Below are 25,861 nucleotides of genomic sequence, written 5' to 3' on the forward strand. Positions count from 1 at the left end.
GTGGTGCAATCTTTTACCCTTTCTAGTGCGCAGAGTTTCAACTTCGAAGCAATTATCATGTTGTATACGTCGGTAAGGAATGCTAAAATTTGCTCAAGGTTAGCGTCTATGTTATTTTTCTCTGAGCCAGCCGGCGAACGTGGCTGCCTGCGGTGCGAGTCATTGTCTCTTTGTTGGCGTGCGTTGTTATTGGGATTAGGAGACCTAACTTCTACAAATTCACCTTGCCGAGAGGACCCAGCTCTGTTTGAATCCCGCCAGTTCTGATGAAATTCCGGTCTGTCGTTATGATTATATCGTCTGTCGTCATGTAGGTAGTTCCTGTAGTTTCTTTCTTGTCGGTTAAGTGGTGGAGAATTTCTCCCTGAATTATCACTTCGCGGTGGACCCTTGCGTCTGAAATTATTCTGTCTCCCGTGATATAAATAGTTCTGGTTGTCATATTGTCTGTTTCTATGATTGTCTGTGTAATATTCATTACTACGGAAATGAGATCTTTCTCTGCAACTATTACTCTGCCAGTGGTTGTCATATGGGTGGTGTCTGTTTTGGTCACGATTTGTGTTGTGAGAATAGCCTTGTCGTGTCCAGTTATTGTTTCTTTCATCGCGGAATTGCGACGGATGTGACCTGTAGTGATTGTTTTCCTGTTTTCGCATCCCGCGACTGTCTGTGTCAATTTCTAATTCCTGTAAGAGTCCCTGAAAAGCTTCAGTGTCGTCTTTGCAACGCTCTGCCAATATAATATTCCTTAAATGTTCCGGCAATTTCATTAAGCAGATGCGGATTAGTTCTGAAGGGCTGTATGGGTTTGAGAGATATTGATTCTTATGCAACATGTCTTGAAAATATTTGACAAGTGTTTCATCATCATGATGCTATGTTTTACTTGGTATTGTGTAGCTTGAGACCAATATGCTGAGAAGAAGGCATGATAAAATTCTCCTTTACTGTGACAATCGTGAACGACCGATCGCATTCTTACAGCTGGTTCTTTCTCTAAGTAGCCATACATAAATTCTAATCTGTACTGCAGTGACCAGTTGGGAGGAAAACAATGAGAGAATTGATGAAGCCATGCTCGTGGATGAATGTCGTTGCAAGAATTCTTAAATGTTTTGGATCTACCTGTAATATTGAACAGCTTATAGTCAAAATCATCCTGTCGGCGAGTCGCACATCGCTCATTGTTACTTCGTTTCGGCGGTTCCATCTCAAAATTCAATGCGCCTTGCCAATTTCTTTCATAATTTCCGAAGTGGCCTGTGTTATTATTTTGTGGTTGTTCCGTATTTTTATGTCCCTCTTCCCGTGTTGGAGCGCGAGTGTCCTCTGAAATATGTAATTTTTGTATTACCTGCGTCAACTGATCTTGTAATTCCCGGATTTCTCTTTTGTACTGTGTATTGATTTGATTTTGATTTTGTTTGAATTTTTTAATTTGTTCATACTCTTCTTTGTCAGTGAAGGCTACGGGTCTTATGTCATTCAGATCATCAACTACCTTTGTTGATAAGTTAGTGAACTGATCCGAAAGTTCGGCTACCAGATTCAAACTACGGAAAGCACTAACTACTGATAGGGATAGTTCACAAATGAAAGATTTCAATAGAGAACAAACAATGTATTTACCTTAATAGTGTTCAAAAGTCATAATATATATAGAAGTTCATGACATCCAGTCTTACAAATTTCAAAACTCCGTCATCCCTCTCCCCACATCCACCACTGCTGGCGGCTCATCTCCAACTGCGCAACGCTACGCGCTGTTAACATCCAGCTGCCCAACACTACAATGGCGAGTATTACAACAATGCAAACTAGCCACATACTGCGCACAGCACAGCCAGTGATTTTTTAAACAGAGCGCTATGTGGCGTTACCAATAAGAAAACCTAAACAGCGTATTTGCAAAGATTAGATGGGTAGATAATATAACTAATGAGGAGGTATTGAATAGAACTGGGGAGAAGAGGAGTTTGTGGCACAACTTGACAAAAAGAAGGGACCGGTTGATAGGACATGTTTTGAGGCATCAAGGGATCACAAATTTAGCATTGGAGGGCAGCGTGGAGGGTAAAAATCGTAGAGGGAGACCAAGAGATGAATACACTAAGCAGATTCAGAAGGATGTAGGTTGCAGTAGGTACTGAGAGATGAAGAAGCTTGCACAGGATAGAGTAGCATGGAGAGCTGCATCAAACCAGTCTCAGGACTGAAGACCACAACAACAACTGTCATTAAACTAGGAAATATGTAAATTAACATATTGCTTTACGATAACTGTATCCTTTAAGCACAGCATTCCTTCATGTCTGACATCCTCACACCCACTTTAGCATGGCTTTCCTTCATGTCTCGTTCCCCAAAAACTCATTATTTCAGTGATACTTTGCATTTTACTTACATAAATCAGTAATCATCCAGCTCTCTCGCTTCTTGCTCTGTGCTCCTTCGCATTTGGAAAAATAAAAAATAATCTTCAACAAATACGCACATGTTCATCAATCCCTACTACAGTCGACGATCTGTTCAGTGTTTCTTTCCTCGATATCTCTTTCCACCATCTTCCCGTCTTCTGCTGACGAATGTTGGACTTATTCCGAGCGAAAACCTCTGTTTCATGATCTCATGACACTCTTTTGTTTCCTTGAGTGGATACGGTTGGACATGAATACGCGGATATAACCACATCCCGTGACGCGCGTATCTGAAAGTAGTGAGGGCTGTATCAGTGTGATTGGAGGAGCGCAAAGGGGACGATGGTACTCACAGTGGAGCAGCGGGTGTTCGTTGTGCCAAGTTCCGCGACAACAGAGTCGTGAAAACGGTGTGATCAGTTGTTCGCTGAAACGTTTAATGGTGCAAAGTGACAGCAAGGAGCACCATGCAACGCGTAGCCCGAAAATGGCGTCGGACAGGATCTGTTTTGAAAAAGTCAAAGAAATATTCCGAAACCATCCCGCACACCAGAAAATGTGGCTGCAGTTCACCAGAAAATGCTTTAGAGGCCTACCGAATCAACAAGACGCCTGTCGCAAGAGATCGTCATATCACGTTGGTCTTGCAGACGAATAATCTATCTGGACCTCCTCGTGCATCCTTACGGAGTGTCTCTTGTTCATGTATCAAAACTAGCAGATGCTCCTTAGCGCCTCCACTTTTGTGACTGGCTGTTTACTGAGATAACAGTGAAAAGCTTGGACGTGGATTTGATATGTATGATGAAGCCTAGTTTCACCTGAGTGATCGTCAACTCACAAAAAAAAAAATGGTTCAAATGGCTCTAAGCACTATGGAACTTAACATCTGAGGTCATCACTCCTCTACACTTAGAACTACTTAAACCTAACTAACCTAAGGACATCACAGACATCCATGCCCAAGGCTGGATTCGAACCTGCGACCGCAGCAGCAGCGCGATTCCGGACTGAAGCGCCTACAACCGCTCATATCGACCGGCGTCAGCTCACAGAATCACAGGTTCTGGGCACCGGAGAATCCGCGTAACTTCCAAGAAACACCATTGCATGGTCCGAAGGCTGGGTCTTAGTGTGCAGCCTCTGCATCGCGCATTATTGATCCCATCTACTTTCATCAGAGGCTGACTTCGGCGCACTACATTTTCTAGCATTTTGAAACCATTTGTGGCAGCAATAACCGAGGAGGAAAAGAACTACAGTTGCTTCCAAAGGGAAGAAACAACTGCTCATACAGCAGAACGAACTTTGGAGCACATTTACACAATCTCGACGCCTGACACAATTGGTAGCAGAGGTCAGTCTTGTCGCAGCCCTAGCTAGCCATCTAGGTCATTTGACCTGTCACTGTGCGATTGCTTTGTGTGGGGAGCCCTCAAGTCTTACAGTTAGCTGTATCGCAACAACCCTCGTAGTCTTCAAGAACTGCGGCAGAACATTTCGGATGAGATTTCAGCAGTTCCAGTAGTCCAGCTTCGATCCGCCTTCAGCAACCTGCTGATCAGGGCCTAGAAGTGTCAAGAGCTGCATGGTGACCACTTTCAACTTCTGCTATAGTCAGGTTAATACCGTGTTTCCTTTTCTCTGTTGTGTTTCTCTGTACCCTGGGACTCTGATATCCGGACTGCTTTTATTTGCCCCACCATGTATCTTCTTATAGCAGACATGGGAATTGATGTTGCGTGCCTATCCATTCCTCCAAAACGTCTTAATGCTAAGAATTTAGCATTTCCAAGTTATTTGCGACTTTACAGCGTTTCTAATTCTATGACGCTGTGATGAAGTGTTTCAGTACACAGTATAGTCCGCAATAGACTTAATAGAACTTCGTTGCTCAGATATCTGGTCCCTTCGCAATCATAGTAATACTTTATCACTTACAGTGAGCTTAATATCTTTTATTAGTCCAATTTGATTTTCTTTCCTTGCTTTTTATCCTCTCTAATGCTAATTTTACAATTTCTTGGAGACGCTGACATCCAACATATTGGTAATCTATAATCTTTCTTATTCAATCTGCAGGTGATTAGTTTGTCAAAGCTAATCTTGGTGCCATCCTAGTTGCCTCATACTGTAAATTGTTGATCACGTCTTCAAAATCTACTTGATATATGACCCATGACTTACGTTGGTGGCAGTACAAACGACGCATCTTTGAAATCTCTCATTATATTCCGATGAGGGGTTCAAAACTGGATGATACTGGGATATACAGACTTTCTTCATCTTCTTTTGTCTCATAAAGTCCTCCCAATACTTTGATCGTCATTGTGGTCCGCTGCCTGATAGGATCCTCCTTACTGGTTGATGAAATCTTTTGTCACAGATCTACTAGTGACTTTCTTCAGTGGCGTATATGTTACAAATTTGGAAGTGAGTTCAATAGTCACTAATAAGTACCGATACCCTCTACATGGTATCAACATTGGTCCAAAACTATCTGTGGCCATAATGTCTCCTATCCCATTGGTATGATAACGAACATGGGAGCTTGGTGTGTAACAGTTGTAGGTTTAGCCTTTTGACATGGTGCACAGTTGTTCAGTACCTTCCTCACGCGTCTCTCGATATTGTAGGAGCCTACGGAATATCAGACCAGCTGTCTGGCTGGATTGAAGAGTTTTTAGCAAACAGAACACAGCATGTTGATATCAATGGAGAGACGTCTACAGACGTTAAAGTAACCTCTGGCGTGCCACAGGGGAGTGTTATGGGACCATTGCTTTTCACAATATATATAAATGACCTAGTAGATAGTGTGGAAGTTCCATGCGGCTTTTCGCGGATGATGCTGTAGTATACAGAGAAGTTGCAGCATTAGAAAATTGTAGCGAAATGCAGGAAGATCTGCAGCGGATAGGCACTTGGCGCAGGGAGTGGCAACTGACGATGGCAATGATAGCGGAACAAACACTGGTAGCAGTTACTTCTGTAAAATATCTGGGAGCATGCGTGCGGAACAATTTGAAGTGGACTGATCATGTAAAATTAATTGTTGGTAAGGCGTGTACCAGGTTGAGATTCACTGGGAGAGTCCTTAGAAAATGTAGTCCATCAACAAAGGAGGTGGCTTACAAAACACTCGTTCGACCTATACTTCACTATTGCTCGTCAGTGTGGGATCCGTACGAGATCGGGTTGACGGAGGAGATAGAGAAGATCCAAAGAAGAGCGGCGCGTTTCGTCACAGGGTTATTTGGTAACCGTTATAGCGTTACGGAGATGTTTAGCAAACTCAAGTGGCAGACTCTGCAAGAGAGGCGCTGTGCATCGCGGTGTAGCTTGCTCGCCAGGTTTCGAGAGGGTGCGTTTCTGGATGAGGTATAGAATATATTGCTTCCCCCTACTTATACCTCCCGAGGAGATCACGAATGTAAAATTAGAGAGATTCGAGCGCGCACGGAGGCTTTCAGACAGTCGTTCTTCCCGCGAACCATACGCGACTGGAACAAGAAATGGAGGTAATGACAGTGGCACGTAAAGTGCCCTCCGCCACACACCGTCGGGTGGCTTGCGGAGTATGAATGTAGATGTATATTATTAAAAGTGCACTGACTCTCAACTTGCTACAGCGCTTGTAGAGTCAAAAATGAGTGGGACTGAGATGCATGTACCAAATTGGTTAGTTAATTAATTCTTCCAGGTTACACAGTAACTAAATGCTCTCAGCTGGATTGGTACATCATAACAAAATGCCATTCCAAATCAAGTAATATTGCCATTTGTTAGGCGCTGTGTGATCTCACCATCTCTCTTTAATCTCTCTTAAGTTTGGTTCCTTATCCTTCTCCCTGCCAATATCGTCAAGTGTTGCACCAATAAAATTTTCAAATGTTATTGGGTCTATAACTTTGCTTCCACCGTTTTTCTCGAAGTTCAAGGCTTTTTGTGATAAACTTACAAAAAATTTAACATTCGAACTACTGACCATCGCTGGTCACTAATTTCTTCTTTTATGCAGCATGCGTCTTTTGAGGAGATCCATGAATCGAAAAAGATGGTAGTCAGGTGAGGCAAAGTCTGGAAAACACGGGAGTGGGGTAGGACTTCCCATGTCAACGTTTCCAAGTATGTTTTGAAGGGTTTTACTACATTGGCTCGAATATTTTCATGCTGCAAAATCACATTTTCATGTCTATCGCTGCATTGTAGTTGCTTGTCTTATTGTTCGGCCCAAACACATCAATTTCTTTGATTATCTGCCCGTTATGCCACTAACAGGTGTCTCAGCATATGTCTTACCCAGCATTTTATGAGCCACAGCCTCAGATTTCTTCATATTAAAGCAGAAAATTAAAACTTCCCGCAAATGATGAGAACTGGGCTTTTACGTTGACTACCCCTTCGAGAATAATTGTATCTTGCAATCATAAATTGACTAATATTTTGATGGTGCTATGTTTACAAATGTCTAACATTTTTGTTGACACTTACAATCTACCACCTGCATTACCACTTGCCACTACTCGCATCTGTTGGAAAACAGAGAAAGCAAAATTTTAGGCCTAATACTTTCTTCAAGTATAAAAGATGAAAATTTTTCTCTTCGATTTCATCAACATCAATTCCGTAGGTGCCCATGATAATGCAACTGTAACAATGTTTTCCCTTCCTGGGATGTGGACCACATAAAATTTTAACTCTTGAAGATAGATGGCCCAGCATGAAAGGCGACCATATATTAATTTTGACATTGACAAGAACCCCAATACTTTATGATTCCTGTATACTTTCGTTACTCATGCTGTCAAGAAGTATCTAAATTTTTCTGAATTCACATAAAACAGCTAATGTTTTTAATTCCATCACCGGATAATTTATTTCTGCTTTGCTCAAAACACGACTACCAAAGGTGACAGATTCCTCATTATTTCTCCATCCTGTTGAACTTATTTGGATAACTGAATGGTGAGAACAGTCCTCAATGCTTCCATGGAATTTCAGAATCCTTTGTTTAAGTCTCAATGAAACAGAAGTGACAATTTTAGTAATGCTTCTTTCTAACCTTGAAACTCGCATTTTTCTGTCTCAGTCCACTCCCATGTTATATTTTCACTTGTCAAACCACACAAAGGAAGATGACTGATTCTTTTATAAAATACTTATAAACATTCTCGAATTCTAAAAATGTATGTACCCGTCACTTATTTCTTGGTGGTTAGTTTCTTCTATGGCTTCTAAGTGCCCTGTGCCTGGCTGCATTCCATTGTCAGACACCACATACCCTAAGGAATGTACTTCTTTTCACCCAAACTCTGATTTTTCCAAATTAAAAGTAATTCCTTGGTACTTAAGAGCTGTGAGTAACTGATGTCAGATGACAATGTGTACTTCCATATCTTTCCTGCTATAAATATATTGTCAATGTACAATATTACTTTATCCTTTAATGCTCCAGAGATCATGGATCCTACTCCTCTACTGAAAGCAGCTGATGAAACATTTAATCCAATTGGTGATCTGTTGAACTGAAAACGTTGTCCATAACACAAAAATGCTGCGTACTATCGAAAAACCTGGTGCAGTTTTACTTGTCAATAGCTTGTACATCAGTGTGTTGATGCGAGAATATGTACTCCCTGAAACCACTGCAACAATTCAAGTGTCTCCCACCTGTCCATCTGCATCTCACTTATGACGTTCATTTGTCATAAGTTAAGTACCAGCCTGATAGATCCATCTTTCTTTGTGATATATCACAATGGGTTATTGTGCAAACTAACTGGTTATTCTACCACGCCTTATCTCAACATTGTCTTAATTTCGTTCTACATCTTTTTCTTGAAGATGAGTAGCAGTTAGAGAGGCTTAACAAAGAATTTGCGGTGTTTTCTGGTGTTCCTTCACTTTAAATTGGTATACAAAGTCATGTACAGGTTGTCCCTGATGAATGAAAAAATATTCATGCATTTGACTTCAGTACATCCTCTTGCGTCTGCCGATTGGATGTGTCGTAGTTTGCCTCTGTCTCACTGTGGAGTGCTTCTGCCTCACCTTTATCTGTCTCCACAAGTCTTAATGTTATGAAACCTGGTACACCATCTCTATGTACATAATTGTTGATGCATAGGTTCACTTGTCTGTTTGGAACTTTTGCTATAACAAATCCTTCTAGCAGGTGTATGACCCTCTTCTTCATTTGCTAGTGCCTTTGTCCCGCATTTTGCGCAGGGTCGGCATGGTTAAGTTCGGATTTGGCATGGTTCATTTCAAGGGTTGGCCGGATGCCCTTCTAGTCGTCATCCCAAACCCACGACGGAATCAGTGTACCCCAGCTGTCTACATCTAGTGTAAACCATGAAATAGTGCGAACGTTCTTCAGACGTCTGTGAGGTGTGAAAATGAAGTGGGACGTGGGGACCAGTCCAGTATTCACCTAGTGGGATGTGGAAAACTGCCTAAAAACCACATCCAAGCTGGCTGGCACACCGACACTCGTCGTTAATCCACCTTGCGGACTCTATCCAGGGCTCACGCGCCTACCCGAGTTCAGGAAGCAGTTCATTAGCGCTTTCGGCTAACCTGGCGGGTCGAGCAGGTGTATGACCATATGATACATATTTAGAAAGTTGAGTCCCCATATTGCACTACTTTTTATCCATGTACAGCCATAAAGTTCAGATAGGAACTATGTGTTTGGTATGTAAAATTGTTGCCTAACGCATACTGAGCTGTTTTACCATACAAATCTAATTAAAAGTTGGGATACCCACAATGCTCAGTTTCATCTTCCTATCTGAATAATATGCTCCTGAGTTCTTGGAAATCCATTTACAGTGCTCCAACTGTCCTTACACCTTAGAAAGTCCCCCCAGGAGTGGGTCTAATTTGTCAGTTCCGTGAATCATTCCTTTACCCTTCGTTCCATTTATTATGTCTTGGGGTCTGGCTCATGTATTTTTCACTATTCCGTCTCTCTCTTCTCACTGATTGTCCAAGTGTTTCTTCTATCTGTTGTTCGATTGTGTGATCCCATGATCTGTGATCATTCCGCGCCGGCCGCTGGTGGCCTAACAGTTCTAGGTGCTTCATTCTGGAACCGCTCGACCGCTACGGTCGCAGGTTCGAATCCTGCCTCAGGCATGGATGTGTGTGAGGTCCTTAGGTTATAGTTCTCGGAGACTGATGGCCTCAGATGTTAAGTTACATAGTGCCCAGAGCCATTTGAGATAGTAAAAGTTGTAGGTGAGATCTGCTATGCGGACATCTGAGCTATTGAAGGCTGAGGTAGGTCATGTAATTACCAAAGATGTACTGAACAGAATTGGGGAGATAAGAAATTTGTGGCTTAACTTGACTAAATGAAGGTATCAAATAATGGAATATATTCCGAGACATCGAGGAAGCGTCAATTTAACACAAGGGAGAAATGTTGGTAGTAAAAATTGGGATGGGGGATCAAGAGACAAGTCCAGACGCAGTTGAGAGAGGATGTAGGTTGCAGTAGTTATTCAGATATTAAGAGGCTTGCACGGGATAGAGTATCACGGAGGGCTGCATCAAACGAGTATTTGGACTGAAGACTACAACAGCAACACCAACACCAACAGTAACAATATAGAATATATGAGGCGAGGGTAGCATCCTATGATGGATGTCGTTAGCTATTAAGTAAACGGCCAGACAAACTAAGTGAAGCAGGGTTCAAATGGTTCAAATGGTTCAAATGGCTCTGAGCTCTATGGGACTTAACATCTAAGGTCATCAGTCCCCCAGAACTTAGAACTACTTAAACCTAACTAACCTAAGGACATCACACACATCCATGCCCGAGGCAGGATTCGAACCTGCGACTGTAGCGGTCGCGCGGTTCCAGACTGAAGCGCCTAGAACCGTTCGGCGACACCGGTCGGCGAAGCAGGATTCTTTTATACCAGTAATGGGGATCGAACCAGTTGTTTCTATTGTGGTGGAGGCTTGAAAGTTCGAGAAGAATCAAGCAAGACAGGGATTGAACATGCCGTGTGTTTCACAAATGTTTGTTTACAGTTATTACAAAGAGTAACTAACGATTTTCTGGATAATATTTTTTGGAACCAAGACCCAATCATTACTGCAAAAGATGCAGCTAAGCTTAAAGTTCAATTAAAAGCTTCAAAAGCTGCCAAAATTGTTTATCCTAAAAGCAGCATCAGAATTGTGTGTAACTGCGTCTTTCGTCAGTTCTCGCATACGTGGAACTTTGCTTCCAGGAAGAGGTGTGTATGCTGTTCCTTCCATGTAAACACATTCTAGCTTGTTTTGAATTTCCACCTCCACTTTGCTCTTGTTGTGTGTTGTAAACCTGTTTCAGTTACAGCAAGGGTGTTTTAGCGTAATAAACTCAATATCGTAGTAGAGTTCTGAAATATAATCTGTTTAAGTTCATTATTTTCATTCGTAGCAAGTTATATTTGTGTAGATGAATAATGTGGGCATTCCTCGGTAAATAATATAACAATGTGCTGTATTTCTTAAATTGGTCTTGTGTGTTATAAATCGAGGGTGCCCGGATTAAACATATAAGAATATAAAATGTAATAAAATGAAAGGTAATGGAGACATTTATTGGCGGTTTGCTTGTACAAGTATGGTAACTCGAATTTTTTTGTGTTTACTTGCAGCAGTTGGTACCAGTATGCATTCACGTAATTGGTTCGTCCACGTAAAAGCGTGTTAGTAGCCTTGCAGACACCACAGCAGAAGGTGTTCTGTATGCTTCCTCTTGCGGAGCTAAATTCTGTTACACTGATTTCACGTCGTTTTCGGCGTGAGTATGGACTGACGAAGTTCCTACTTGTGTGGCAATCAAAAAATGGCTTCAGAGGAACTGGAAGTTTGCTTTCAATGTAGGGCTACGACTTCAAGTACTGAGTTGCGCAGGCTACTATTGAATTAATCGGTACGTCTTTTTCTCTGTGTGGGTTTATCAAGAATCAAGTCTAACAAACACAAGTTTGTGAACTACCAGATCTGCGCCATCGCATTCGTGCATCTATTGCAAATGTTGCACTTGCGATGTTGGAATACACTTGGAGAGAAGTGTAATACAGATTATATGTCTGTCGCACTACTAATGGTGCGCATGCTGAGGTGTAACAGGTGTGCAAAATAACATTTTGACTTACCTTACTTGTCCAAACATATCGTCAATAAATAACTGAATTACTTCTCATGTTAACACATTTTGTATTTGTTTAACCAAGACTATATATATATATATATATACTCCTGGAAATGGAAAAAAGAACACATTGACACCGGTGTGTCAGACCCACCATACTTGCTCCGGACACTGCGAGAGGGCTGTACAAGCAATGATCACACGCACGGCACAGCGGACACACCAGGAACCGCGGTGTTGGCCGTCGAATGGCGCTAGCTGCGCAGCATTTGTGCACCGCCGCCGTCAGTGTCAGCCAGTTTGCCGTGGCATACGGAGCTCCATCGCAGTCTTTAACACTGGTAGCATGCCGCGACAGCGTGGACGTGAACCGTATGTGCAGTTGACGGACTTTGAGCGAGGGCGTATAGTGGGCATGCGGGAGGCCGGGTGGACGTACTGCCGAATTGCTCAACACGTGGGGCGTGAGGTCTCCACAGTACATCGATGTTGTCGCCAGTGGTCGGCGGAAGGTGCACGTGCCCGTCGACCTGGGACCGGACCGCAGCGACGCACGGATGCACGCCAAGACCGTGGGATGCTACGCAGTGCCGTAGGGGACCGCACCGCCACTTCCCAGCAAATTAGGGACACTGTTGCTCCTGGGGTATCGGCGAGGACCATTCGCAACCGTCTCCATGAAGCTGGGCTACGGTCCCGCACACCGTTAGGCCGTCTTCCGCTCACGCCCCAACAACGTGCAGCCCGCCTCCAGTGGTGTCGCGACAGGCGTGAATGGAGGGACGAATGGAGACGTGTCGTCTTCAGCGATGAAAGTCGCTTCTGCCTTGGTGCCAATGATGGTCGTATGCGTTTTTGGCGCCGTGCAGGTGAGCGCCACAATCAGGACTCCATACGACCGAGGCACACAGGGCCAACACCCGGCATCATGGTGTGGGGAGCGATCTCCTACACTGGCCGTACACCTCTGGTGATCGCCGAGGGGACACTGAATAGTGCACGGTACATCCAAACCGTCATCGAACCCATCGTTCTACCATTCCTAGACCGGCAAGGGAACTTGCTGTTCCAACAGGACAATGCACGTTCGCATGTATCCCATGCCACCCAATGTGCTCTAGAAGGTGTAAGTCAACTACCCTGGCCAGCAAGATCTCCGGATCTGTCCCCCATTGAGCATGTTTGGGACTGGATGAAGCGTCATCTCACGCGGTCTGCACGTCCAGCACGAACGCTGGTCCAACTGAGGCGCCAGGTGGAAATGGCATGGCAAGCCGTTCCACAGGACTACATCCGGCATCTCTACGATCGTCTCCATGGGAGAATAGCAGCCTGCATTGCTGCGAAAGGTGGATATACACGGTACTAGTGCCGACATTGTGCATGCTCTGTTGCCTGTGTCTATGTGCCTGTGGTTCTGTCAGTGTGATCATGTGATGTATCTGACCCCAGGTTTGTGTCAATAAAGTTTCCCCTTCCTGGGACAATGAATTCACGGTGTTCTTATTTCAATTTCCAGGAGTGTAAATATATATTTTCGAAATAACAGTTTTTATTCTTTATTTAACGTGCTGGAGGTTTGGTGCAACGAAAAACAGTTAGAGAGAGGCAGTCTTTTATTATCCACTCTATTATACGGTGTCACCTCCCTCTTATATTCTAGCTTTGCATCTGACGTTTACATTAAAGCCCTGCAGCTACTGTTCAAAATTCCCATTACTCCCTCTCTATACTGTATTTTTTTTCTTAGTGTGTCTGTTGTATGCATAAATCATTGCCAGCAAATGTATAAACTGCTATGACCCTCCAACAAATGAACTTTGCGGTCTCATGGGAAACCTCTATGATGATATAAAACAGCTCGCAACTTGTAAAAATATTACTCAATATGATATCGTATGTACTGTTTTGGTAAATTGTTTATATAATTTTTTTCTGCTTTGTTAACTGTTAGAAAATAAAGCATCACCATAAAATGACTGTCATTCTTTTTTGTGTATGCATCCAACTGCAATATTACTGAAAAATTATTTTATATAAAAAATTTTGAAACATTGTTCATGGAAACAGTGACATTCGAAAAGCACTATTAAAATTTTTAATTTAAAAACAGTCTTTTAATTTATAAACTCTGGACCACATAAAACTATTAATTTCTTCTAAAAGGTAACCAGTGTCGACCTGTTTGAGAACATATTCTGACCAGTTACTCGCTGATGACTCTTGGAGGTAGTGTCACAGAGTGGGAATCGCTGCAGGTAGGTCTGAAGATGATCTCACACAGACCAAGAGCCGGTTACCTTTTAAAAGAAATTAACTATTTTATGTAGTCAAGAAATTTTAATAAAAATTTTTAATTAATTTTTATGTAGCTTAATGCACTCTGTGCTACTTTCCGTCTGTAAATACTGCTTGTATGGATTTAATAGCCATGGGAGAAATAGCAGCAGACTTCACTACTGCATGAATACTTGGATTTCTGCAATGGTCTACCTCCTCCCCATGCATGCTATGCCCATGTCAAACTCACAATATCATCTAATACTACCTTGACATAAGATCACTAAAAAACCGACCGCTTGTAGTATAACAGAAAAATTAGCAGCTGTCACACTGGTATTTTACCGTCCTCCTGATTCCGATGCAACCCACATAATGTAAATTGCAGGATCTGTAATTTCCTTTTGCTACAGTCGTCTGATTATGCAACATGGTTATCACAACTGAGGAACCAGAATACTGTTCTGCATGGCAATAACTTGTAACACCAGAGCTCCATAGATCTACTGACATAAGTTTTTCTGTTTTGTCTGTTCTACCTTCTATCGTTAAGATAATGTAAATATTGTTTGATTGCATTAATAGCACAAAAGTGTTCGCTCTTTCCTTTGTAAAAACTTTGATGTGTGGTTTGATTCTATGCAATGTAGTGTATCTGTCATTTAAATTCTTTGTCTCACTTGGAGGGAGACAAAGCTTATTGTATATATATCTGGAATTTGGGTGAATAAGTTTTTGTAGAAATGTCAGTATGTGCAAATGTTCTGCTTTATTTAATATGTTTGGTTACTGTTATGTAAACTGCTGACCTTCACTTAGGGTTCTTAGTTATTTCATATATAAAAGGAGTTGTGGTTCCCCTCGGAAACGGAACTGAGGAGCGCGCGCAAATTGTGGTGGATTAAGAGTCAGTCGGGAACGAGCTACCAAACTGTCAACTGCTGATGTAAAAGTTGTATATTGTGCTGGTGCCGAGAGAGGCTTTCCGTGCCGCTTTCCAATGGCTCGGATGGATGGATAAAGTACTGGAACTATTCTGGAATTGATATCTATCATCGCCACCAATAAATGACAGAGTCCATCAATTCTACCTGCAAATCCACCTACCAACATGCAATCGCCACCACACTGCGCAATCACTGAAAAGAAACCAAAGAATAGTAGAAATGTATGGCAAAGGATCAGCTCATTGGATGATTACCGAGTGTACTTATTGAAAGAACATTAAAGCTCAGTGTTTTAGCAGAACTGAGTAATACAGTAAATAATTCTTGCTGAAAATAATTTCTATTAAAACTGCTTATTAAAATTTTGTTGCCAACTTCTAAACTGAAAGTTCTCAAAACTGAGGCTTATAAAGTTTTGTTTAGTAAATGATCATAGTGCATTCTGCTGAAAATCAACCAAAGGTGAGCTATTGTCTTATAATCACATCAAGTTGTGTTCCACTGCAGTAAGAGTTGAGAACTAATACTGTTGAATGTTACATGATCATACTTGTTAAGGGCTCGTTTCTTTAGTGTATTGAAAGTGTGTTTAGTATGCTCTGCTACAGTGGTCAAAATTAAGGGCCCCCCTCCACGGAAAGTAGTTCAAATGCACAAAGTTACTTAATTATAGCAAGTTTCAATTACTCTTGCTATTCAGGTGAAATTCTGTACAATATTCTGCTCCTCTTGTGTATTAAAAGTGCACATTAATGGTGTAACAGGATAAACAGTTTGCCTGTTGTGCTCATGGTAGATAATGATTAATAGAAAGACCACTATCTATGAAAACACTAATTTCTTTCTTCAAAAGACAGTGAGAAGTAATCTGTTAGTGAATTCCATTTAATTTTCATTCTAAGTAGAAAGGTGTTTAGTAATGAAAGACTTAATCTATGCACAGTAACTAAATTTACTGTGAACATATCCATATTTCATGTCAGATAGGAATATGTTAGAAAAGTAATATTGAACTTATGTCCAATTTACGATTCTACATGGAGTATTAATAGTAACATTATTGAGAACATTCAGTTTGAGTAAGTCCTCAAGGTAATAGTGTGTTTCGTTATCTGTTGTCCTTATGCAAATAGTCTTGTTCTCCTAACTATTAGCACTTTCTTCAATGTCAACATCTGCTAGTGGCATAGTTCATTGCCCTCTCATAAGATAAAGTGTAGGTTGTGTCTGTCCATTAAAGTTACTCACATCTATTTTCTTGAACAAGAATGTTACTCATTCTTATGCCTAATTAGGCTGGCGATCGTTTTCTTTATTATAATTTGGACGCTGTGGATAAGTAAATTATTGTTTGTTACTGTTTTAATATTTACATTGTGACTTTCACTTCCGATAAGCCACCTCCGTTAGGTGCAACACGGTCAACATAACAAAATTCCTCTCGGAGGGTAACACTGCTCTGTTGCTTTATACCATAATTACTTTAACAAGATAGGTTTTTTTCACGACCTGCCTCCAACTTTAAGGTTATGATATAACTGTAGCAGACGGAAGTGTTATGAACTCCAGATGTAAATTAATACCACGCTACTACAAATATCTGAGAAAATCTCAATAGAGATATGGCAGACCTTAATACATGTAAACTCAAATTTGGTACAGTAAGTGACATTTATAAACGTTTACCAGTCTCATTAGTATCAGAGACAACTAACGCTCGTAATTCAGCGGGCAAGAGATTTTACAAGACTATCTGGACTCCCAGAGCTCGATGATTATTCGAAGTATTCTTACTATCTAAAACGTTTTCTAACCACCAATTAAGCGTAGTTTCCATTAATTGGTTAATGAACTGACCAGTTAGAAAAAAAGGATTAACAGTTAAATTGTGTGACGAAAAGTTCTGCTTCTATCTGGGAACTGAAGCCGTACCATATCTTTACTGTTGACATCGAATGAAGGGGCGTTGCATACCAAAATTATATTCCACTAGCACTTAGTGTGCTCATTCTAAATCTTGAAAATTTTTATGCTGGATCAGGATTCTAATGGGACACGCACCTTACTTGGAGACATTGACGAGTTTGGAATCTTGAGCAGCCTAGGAATTGATGGAACTGTATCATTGTGATGGGATCACAGCCTGCGAAAGGGAAGAATTGAGTTCTAATCCCAACCCAGAACCAAAATACTCAACATCCAAAACTCAAATAAAAGTGGGAATAAATGTCTTGTGACATTACATGGCGTCTGATTCATTAACTAAAATGAAGTTACAACTGAAAGAAAGGCTAGTGTTGACAAACATAGCGTATAGTCGGTAGCAAAGGGATTCCACGTTTAATTTGAATTTGGAACGATGGTGCAATATTACATTGTTCGCTTGGCAGAACCAGAGGCGACTAGGATCAGTTTGTGCCTATTAAAAACAGTAATTGAAGTGGGAATTGATCCCAGACCTTAAACCTACGAGTGATCCACCAGACCACCATATGTGGTTTCCTCACGATTTTGTCGTAACGTAGGCGGACCACACTGGCTGAGAATGGTGACTGTCTCACTTCCTGGAGTGGATTACAGCCTGTTCAATACATTTAATTCCTTGTTCGACGAGTAACCATTGATCAGCCGTCACAGCTACTCAAAGCATACATTCAATTCGATTTTGAAATCACTGAAATAAGATCATATAGTGGTCATCCACACAAGCTGCTAACACTATGCGATGCAGAGGTTTCCACAGGTAGTGTTGCTTTCACCTTGAACTACTGTGCTACACTGTCTGTTCTTTTGTCGACAGAACGAAAGAAACTCTGAGTTGAACCAGAGACTTCCGTAATTTAATAAAGCACACCTCGTCTGTCTGTTAACTGCATCTAACTGTTGGAAGCTCAGAGATAAGGTACTTCATTCTGTAACATGCCAGTTACAACAAAACCTCTGAGAAAAGTTTCCGAGAATGAGCTCTTGGCTTCCTGTCTTGGTCAGTACAATTTCTGCTCCACCGTCATAAAATAGACGACGTTAGTCCATCATTACTAAAGGCGTCTTGTGCCTATGACCTACAGCGAACATTTCTGCAGTCACGATGGGAAGTGTAAGATTATGTAATACTATAGTTCGGTTTTAAACGAGAAAAAATTTCGTTAAACAGAGTATATACCATGCTATAACAACTCCTTTGTAACCAGTGCTCGCACAGATTCTGACGTGAGGAATACTAAGTATATAATCTACAATGGTGGGCAAAACTGATGCAGAAGAAGGAGGTAGGTGGGTTTGTGGCAATTTTGTTTGGTGTGTTGGTACGCAAGTTGCTATAAGTGTATTTATCAAACTGTCATTTTTTTAATTGAGGTTCTAGTATTGTTCTTCCACTGACATCTTCAACGTTGCGTATTTGAAGGTTATGAGCGGAATTTTTATGGCAGGGCCAGCCACGGCATGCCAAACTTGACGTGTGCAGCGTGTGCTTTCTGCGCGAGGACCAAGGCCAGGCCTGTTATTCAGCTTTGCTCAGTCCTACTCGGAAGTACCCGGAACATTGCGGTGCGGCATTTTTAGGCCGACACAACTCTCTAAGTTCGGCAGAACCGTGGTGGCAGCGCTCTTTACCCTAAGCTATTTGTTCGTTGTATGAAGGACGTTCACAGGTCCAGTGGCTATTTGAACAAAAAGGGACAGACTAGCGATCTCTTGTCACAATTCTTTGAAATAAATGGGAATGAAAGAAGAGAGGGATGAGAATTCTCAATTCGCATAAGTGACTATTACTGCACGTTTACTATGAAACGACATTACAGTAAAATGGCGAAAGAATTTAAAGACTTAGTTGATAGTGGAAGCGCAAAAAAATTAAAATGTTGGACAGACAGGATACACTGTTTTGTACATCAAGAAGCACTTTGTGCTAAATTTGCAGGCATGGAGTACGCGAAGAAATTGGTGTTAGGAACAATTTGTACAGTCGCATGCATTATTCCATTGTTCGTTGCAATAATTTTCAATGAAACTGAACAAAGTGTATGAAGACTTCATGTATTACTACAGGAGACAGACCCAGGCATATTTCACGTATTAAAACTCTCTACTGTTGAATTCATGACGGAAAAAGGAGTGCAGGAATGAAAATTAGAACATCCAGAATGGATTTCAGACTTCGAATTATAAGTGGACTTGACTGCACACTGTCGAACGCAAGACATTGCAAGGTAACTTCTTTCTGATTTGATGAGGATTCATTTTAAAAAATCGTGTTGCAGAAGGGACACAGTCTAACAAAGACAGTCCAGTTCCCCAAGCTCGTATGGCGTTAAAGAAAACGGGAGGTTTGGAGAATTCATTGTGGCCACAACGAATCACAAAAATAGTTTTGTAAAAGTTTTGAGAATACTGTCAATCTTGAATCTGTTTTCGAACTGTTTTAGAGACCGTTTGCCAATTCTGTTGAAAGCGCACCTGTGCGCGCGCAGATGAAACTGATTAACGTGCAAGGTAATTCCGTTTTTAACGACAAACTTTTTGCGGTGGAGCGGAAAACCAGCCAAAGTTGCAAATTTCACTATTTGCCTTCACTCGATGACCAGTTTCAGACTAACACCCATTTTTAAATCATCGTAACGTAATCAAAAGTGTTATTTACGAAAATGCTAAAACCATGTCAACAATGTGCAAGAGAACAGTTACAGCGCATACAGATGATTTGAAAATGGGTCCCGGCTCGAAACTGGTCATCGAGTGAATGGAAATAGCCAAATTTGGTCGGTTTTTCGTTGCACTAATCAACAAAAGTTTCTGACCTGTTATTATTCCGGCACGATGGAGGTTCGTAAATCTTTTACATTAAAAGTACCCAGGATGTCTACATTGCTTTCCTAAGGTAGAGTTTCCAAGTCTCCATAATGAGGTTGAAAATGTACCACAATATTTCGGTTCGACGTACTTGGGTGAAAAAGTGTTTTTCGATTGTGAAACTAAATAAGTCACGAAAACGTGGAAACTTGAGTGTGAAACTTTGTGAAATTCTCTGTGTCTGTCGATTGCTGACAGTTTGTACAAGATATTATATCTTCAGCACGTGAAAAATAATTAAATAATCCTGAAATTTGTTTTGTTTGTGTTTTATATTGTTGAGAAATGTGAAATATAAAACCAAGCAGTATGCCTTGCGACTGCACTGCCATTTAAATGCCGGGCGTTCGCAGTTTTCCCCTCTTCCACCTCCTCGCGCTCAGCAGCGTAGCGTGGCAGTGTGCAGCGGGCAGGGCGCTTTGTGCCTCCTACCCGGGCACGGCCCGCGAGCCGAAATCTAGGCCACCCCTGGTTTATGGCTTATAAAACAGAGCGTTAAAAAGAAATGAGTTTAACATTTATGACATTTTGTTCTCTTTGGACGTAACGGAGATGTGAGAACAGTGGAGAAAGCTCGACAAAATTTTGCAAGGTCTCGTTTATTTTGCCACAAAACAGTATAAACAGGCAACAATAAAGTAGAAACAATGTAAAGAATACAGAATGTAAACAACTGCAATATGCATAACGGGAGACAAGAAATGTTCTTCGTTTTTTACAACTTAACGGATTCGCAGACACATTCTGACAAGTTTAAATGGTTCAAATGGCATGGCTCTGAGCACTATGGGACTTAACATCTGTGGTCATCAGTCCCCTAGAACTACTTAAACCTAACTAACCTAAGGACATCACACACATACATGCCCGAGGCAGGATTCGAACCTGCGAACGTAGGAGTCGCGCAGTTCCGGACTGAGCGGCTAGAACCGCTATTCCGACAAGTGTTTAATGTGCTCAATATGGTGTGTGACCACTTCTGGCAGCAATACGGACCTGGCAACAACAGGGCCTGCTGTCAATGATGTCATCAGCCTCATGTTGAGGAAATAACTCCCATTCTTCCTGCAGAGCTGCCCGCAAGTCTTGAAGAGTGGTTGGTGGATGCTGATGTGATGCAGTCTGTCTCACTAGTGCACCCCAGATATGATCTATGGGATTCAAATCGGGAGAGCAAGCAGGTCAAGCCATGCGTGCAATATCTTCCGTTTCCAAGAAAACATTAACCATCCGTGCTCGATGATATGGAGCATTATCGTTCATCAGTACGAAGTCTAGTCTCACAGCATCTCGCAACAATGAGGTGCCAAGATCTCGTCACGATACCTGACACCACTTACAACTAGCCGATTCACCCGTAGAATTCCATGAAGAGGTGTTCTAGTGGTCAACATAATTTCTGTCCACACCATTAACGATCCTCGTCAATATCGGTCTCTTTCCACAATGTTTGTGTCCAGAAATCGTGTTCCACGTTCCCTCCGCATGCGAATCCGTCGATAATCACTCTTCAGGCCAAATCACGACTGATCTGTAAAAAGAACATTGGTCCAATATTTGATCGTCCAGGTGGCGTGGAACCACTATGTTTAGCATAATGTGCAATCTAGTGTAGCCTACAGATCGTATTTTTTGTACCTCATTGGATACAGACGATGTTACTGTACCACTAGCTGGATGCTGTGACCGAGCTGTTCTAGGCGCTTCAGTCCGGAACCGCACGTTCGCTACGGTCGCAGGTTCGAATCCTGCCTCGGGCATGGATGTGTGTGACGTCCTTAGGTTAGTTAGGCTTAAGTTGTTCTAAGTTCTACGGGACCGATGACCTCAGATGTTAAGTTCAGAATTGGTTCAAATGGCTCTGAGCACTATTGGACTTAACTTCTGTGGTCATCAGTGCCCTAGAACTTAGAACTACTTAAACCTAACTAGCGTAAGGACATCACACATATCCATGCCCGAGGCAGGATTCGAACCTGCGACCGTAGTGGTCTTACGGTTCCAGACTGTAGCGCCTAGAACCGGTCGGCCACTAAGGCCGGCAGATGTTAAGTCCCATAGTGCTCAGAGCCATTTGGATCCAGATGGCGTGTTGACGACACCACTCTAAACGTTTCCTTCTGTGAAGAAGGGTCAGAGGTATGCATACAGCAGGTCTCCGACAATAAAGGCCACTCTACCGAAGCCTTCTGTACACCGCTTGCCTCGATACAACACGTCCAGTGTATGCTGCGAGGTCGGATGCCAGTTGCCGTGCTGTACTAAGGCGGTACCGTCGTGCCCTTACAGCCAAATAACGGTCCTATCTTTCTGACGTCATCCGTGGTCGGCCATGCCCTGGTCTTCCAAATAAATTTTCGGTCACTATAAACTGTCTCCACATCCGCGAAACAACAAAACGATTCACATTAAGCTGTGGGGCTACATCAGTTTGCGCGACTGTCCTACTTTCCATTCATCCTATGGTCCTCCACCGCAGAGAGTCTTCTCTCCGCCATGACTGTGTACACCGCGATTGTGGATGTGTGACTACCCGGCAACCACTACACCGTTCGATAGGTGCCCTAACATCATCATTGGGGTGGTTGTCTATTGGTCGGACCACCATTTTCAATGTGGAACACGACTGTACGGTCATCTGTTGTCAGTTCGTATGATCATATCGTGAATTAGACGCCGGACGGGGAAATAGCGGTTTGTTGCTTTAATTCTGGACAGCTGCGTATATACCCTCTAGATTATCAGCATACTCATATGCGAATTACCGAGTAGTAATTGTTGCAAGTAAGTTAATAACTAGTCATTCCAGTGAAGTCCTCAATGACAGCAATCCTTAAATAAAGGGAAATTTAAAAAGAACTAGTCTTGAGTGTTGTTTCACGCAGCGACCCATAGCAACATCTGGGGATACGAATGCGGCTGTATAGACGGGCAGATGGTGTTGGAATGTGTGGAGACTATCCAGCTGCTGCTGATTTCTTAAGTCAGGCTACTAAGATTCTCGAACAGCGCTCGTTGTCAGCCAGATTGTAACTCGAACTTAATTTCTACCTACCTCAGTAGTGTGTGGACAGCGTCAACACCTTTCTGTCTCACGCACAACACAGCTCCATCAAATTCCACGTAATCACAGCAATACACACTGCACTTAGATTTTTCTGTAGACGATTTAATTTCTTGGTAGCAGGCTGTCACCTCATTTTGGACTATCACACCATTATATGCACAGACTGAAGTGACAAAAAGTCATGGAATAGCGTTAGCGCATATGCACATGACAGTATAATCGCGCACGCAAGGTATACAAGGGCAGTGGATTGGAGGAGCTGTCATTTGCGCTCATGTGATTCATATGAAATGGTTTCCGATGTGATTGTGGCTGCATGACGTGAATTACCAGACTTTGGACACGGTATGTTAGTTGGAGATAGACGCATGAGACGTTCCAATTCGAAAATCGTTAGGGAATTAAATATTCCGAGATCCACAGCGTTAGGTGTTTACCGAGAATACCAAATTTCAATAATTACCTCTCACCACGGGCAATGCAGTGGCCGACGGCCTTCACTTAACGACCGAGAGCAGCGGCGTTTGATTTTTGCGGTTATTTCAAGCGTGTCTGTTAGTACTGACAGTTCTACGTTCTTCGTACATCTCACATTGAATTTTCAGTTATTTCACGATTGTCTGTGAGCACTGACAATTCTACGCAATATGGGACATACGAAGAACGTATCGGTTAGGACAGTGCGGCGAAATTTGGCGTTAATGGGCATTGGCAGTAGAAGGCCGACACGAGTGCCTTTGTTAACAGCACAACATCACTTGTAGCGCCTCTCCTGGGCTCGTGGCCGTATCTGTTAGACCCTAGCCGACTGGAAAACCGTGGCCTGGTCAGATGACTAAGATTTCAGATGCGAAGAGCTGATGGTAAGGTTCGAATGTAAAGCAGGCCCCACGAAGCCGCTGTGGAAGCTGGTGATGCCTCCATAATGGAGTGGGCCGTATTTACATGGAATGGACGGGGTGCTGGTTATGATCGGCTGCTTGGAGACCATTTGCACCTATTCATGAACTTCATGTTCCCAAATAACGATGGAAGTTTTATGGGTGACAATGTGCCTTGTCACTGGGCCATAATCGTTCGCGGTGGGTTTGAAGAACTCTCAGGACATTCCGAGCGAACGAGCTGGCCGCCAAGATCGTCCAACACGAATCTGACCGAATATTTATGGACCATAATCGAGAGGTCACTTCGTGCACAAAATCTTGCACCGGCAACACTTATGCCATTATGGCGGAAATAGAAGCAGCAGGGCTCAATATTTCTGCAGGGGTCTTCCAACAGCTTGTTGAGCCCATACCACTTCGAGTTGCTGCAATACGTCTAGTAAAAGGAGGTCCAAAAAGATATTATGAGGCATCCCATGATTTTTGTAAACTCAGTGTATTCCCCACTACTCCGCCAATCCACAACATCCATACTGCATTTCTCATAAATTAAGATCTCACACAAAGAAACATAACTTTAAGCCTTGTTGTCTTCTCGCCCTCTAAACAGACTTGACAATTCCGTATAGATCACAAATGTCTGTCTTACGAAACTGGCATACTACTGAAAATAATTATGATGTCCTCAGTCCCTCTGAGTGCTATGATCTGCACTGTTACATTCGACGAGATATAATCAGAAACTTCTAGATCCTACGAGTCCAAAAACGCCCCTGTATTTATGTGTGGTCGAAGTGTTTTCGACCCTCAGCGAAATAGGTACAATTTTACTGGCTTCGTGTATCACCCGTGGGTCTTTGTCCTTAAAAACACTACTCTATAAATTTCAAGTATCTCCCTCATTGTGAATATTAGAATACTACGCTTGACATCACTGGAAACCCTCATATCAATTAGAGGCGACCGATGTAGCATCTTATCATTAATTGCTGTGTAGAAATGCATGCTGCATGCATGTGTTCTCTCAGCTCCTAGTTCGTTTAATTCACTGGAGTTCTTCCAACTAGTTCTGTTGTTAAGTGAAATTAGTTTTCAAACACGAATAATAAACCGATCGGGAAGAATTCCTCCTCCAGCAAGTCTATATAGGCTATAGGCTATAGGCTATAGGCTTTAGACGAAATTTTAAAAAGTAACTAGTTATTTCCAAAGCAATCAACTATGGCTACTCACACAAAAAAAAAAATGTTCAAATGGCTCTGAGCACTATGGGACTCAACATCTGAGGTCATCAGTCCCCTAGAACTTAGACGTAGTTACATCTAACTAACCTAATGACATCACACACATCCATGCCCGAGGCAGGATTCGAACCTATGACCGTAGCAGTCGCGTAGTTCCACGCTGAAGCGCCTAGAAACACTCGGCCACAAGGGCCGGCATTCACGCAGTAGTCTCAATCATGGTTGAATTGTTTTCTGTGGTATACGTTATCAGAGTAACTGTTAGCCGAAAAATATACACTCCTAGAAATTGAAATAAGAACACCGTGAATTCATTGTCCCAGGAAGGGGAAACTTTATTGACACATTCCTGGGGTCAGATACATCACATGATCACACTGACAGAACCACAGGCACATAGACACAGGCAACAGAGCATGCACAATGTCGGCACTAGTACAGTGTATATCCACCTTTCGCAGCAATGCAGGCTGCTATTCTCCCATGGAGACGATCGTAGAGATGCCGGATGTAGTCCTGTGGAACGGCTTGCTATACCATTTCCACCTGGCGCCTCAGTTGGACCAGCGTTCGTGCTGGACGTGCAGACCGCGTGAGACAACGCTTCATCCAGTCCCAAACATGCTCAATGGGGGACAGATCCGGAGATCTTGCTGGCCAGGGTAGTTGACTTACACCTTCTACAGCACGTTGGGTGGCACGGGATACATGCGGACGTGCATTGTCCTGTTGGAACAGCAAGTTCCCTTGCCGGTCTAGGAATGGTAGAACGATGGGTTCGATGACGGTTTGGATATACCGTGCACTATTCAGTGTCCCCTCGACGATCACCAGAGGTGTACGGCCAGTGTAGGAGATCGCTCCCCACACCATGATGCCGGGTGTTGGCCCTGTGTGCCTCGGTCGTATGCAGTCCTGATTGTGGCGCTCACCTGCACGGCGCCAAACACGCATACGACCATCATTGGCACCAAGGCAGAAGCGACTCTCATCGCTGAAGACGAC

Source organism: Schistocerca gregaria, chromosome X, assembly GCF_023897955.1.
Source record: "Schistocerca gregaria isolate iqSchGreg1 chromosome X, iqSchGreg1.2, whole genome shotgun sequence".
NCBI lineage: Eukaryota > Metazoa > Arthropoda > Insecta > Orthoptera > Acrididae > Schistocerca > Schistocerca gregaria.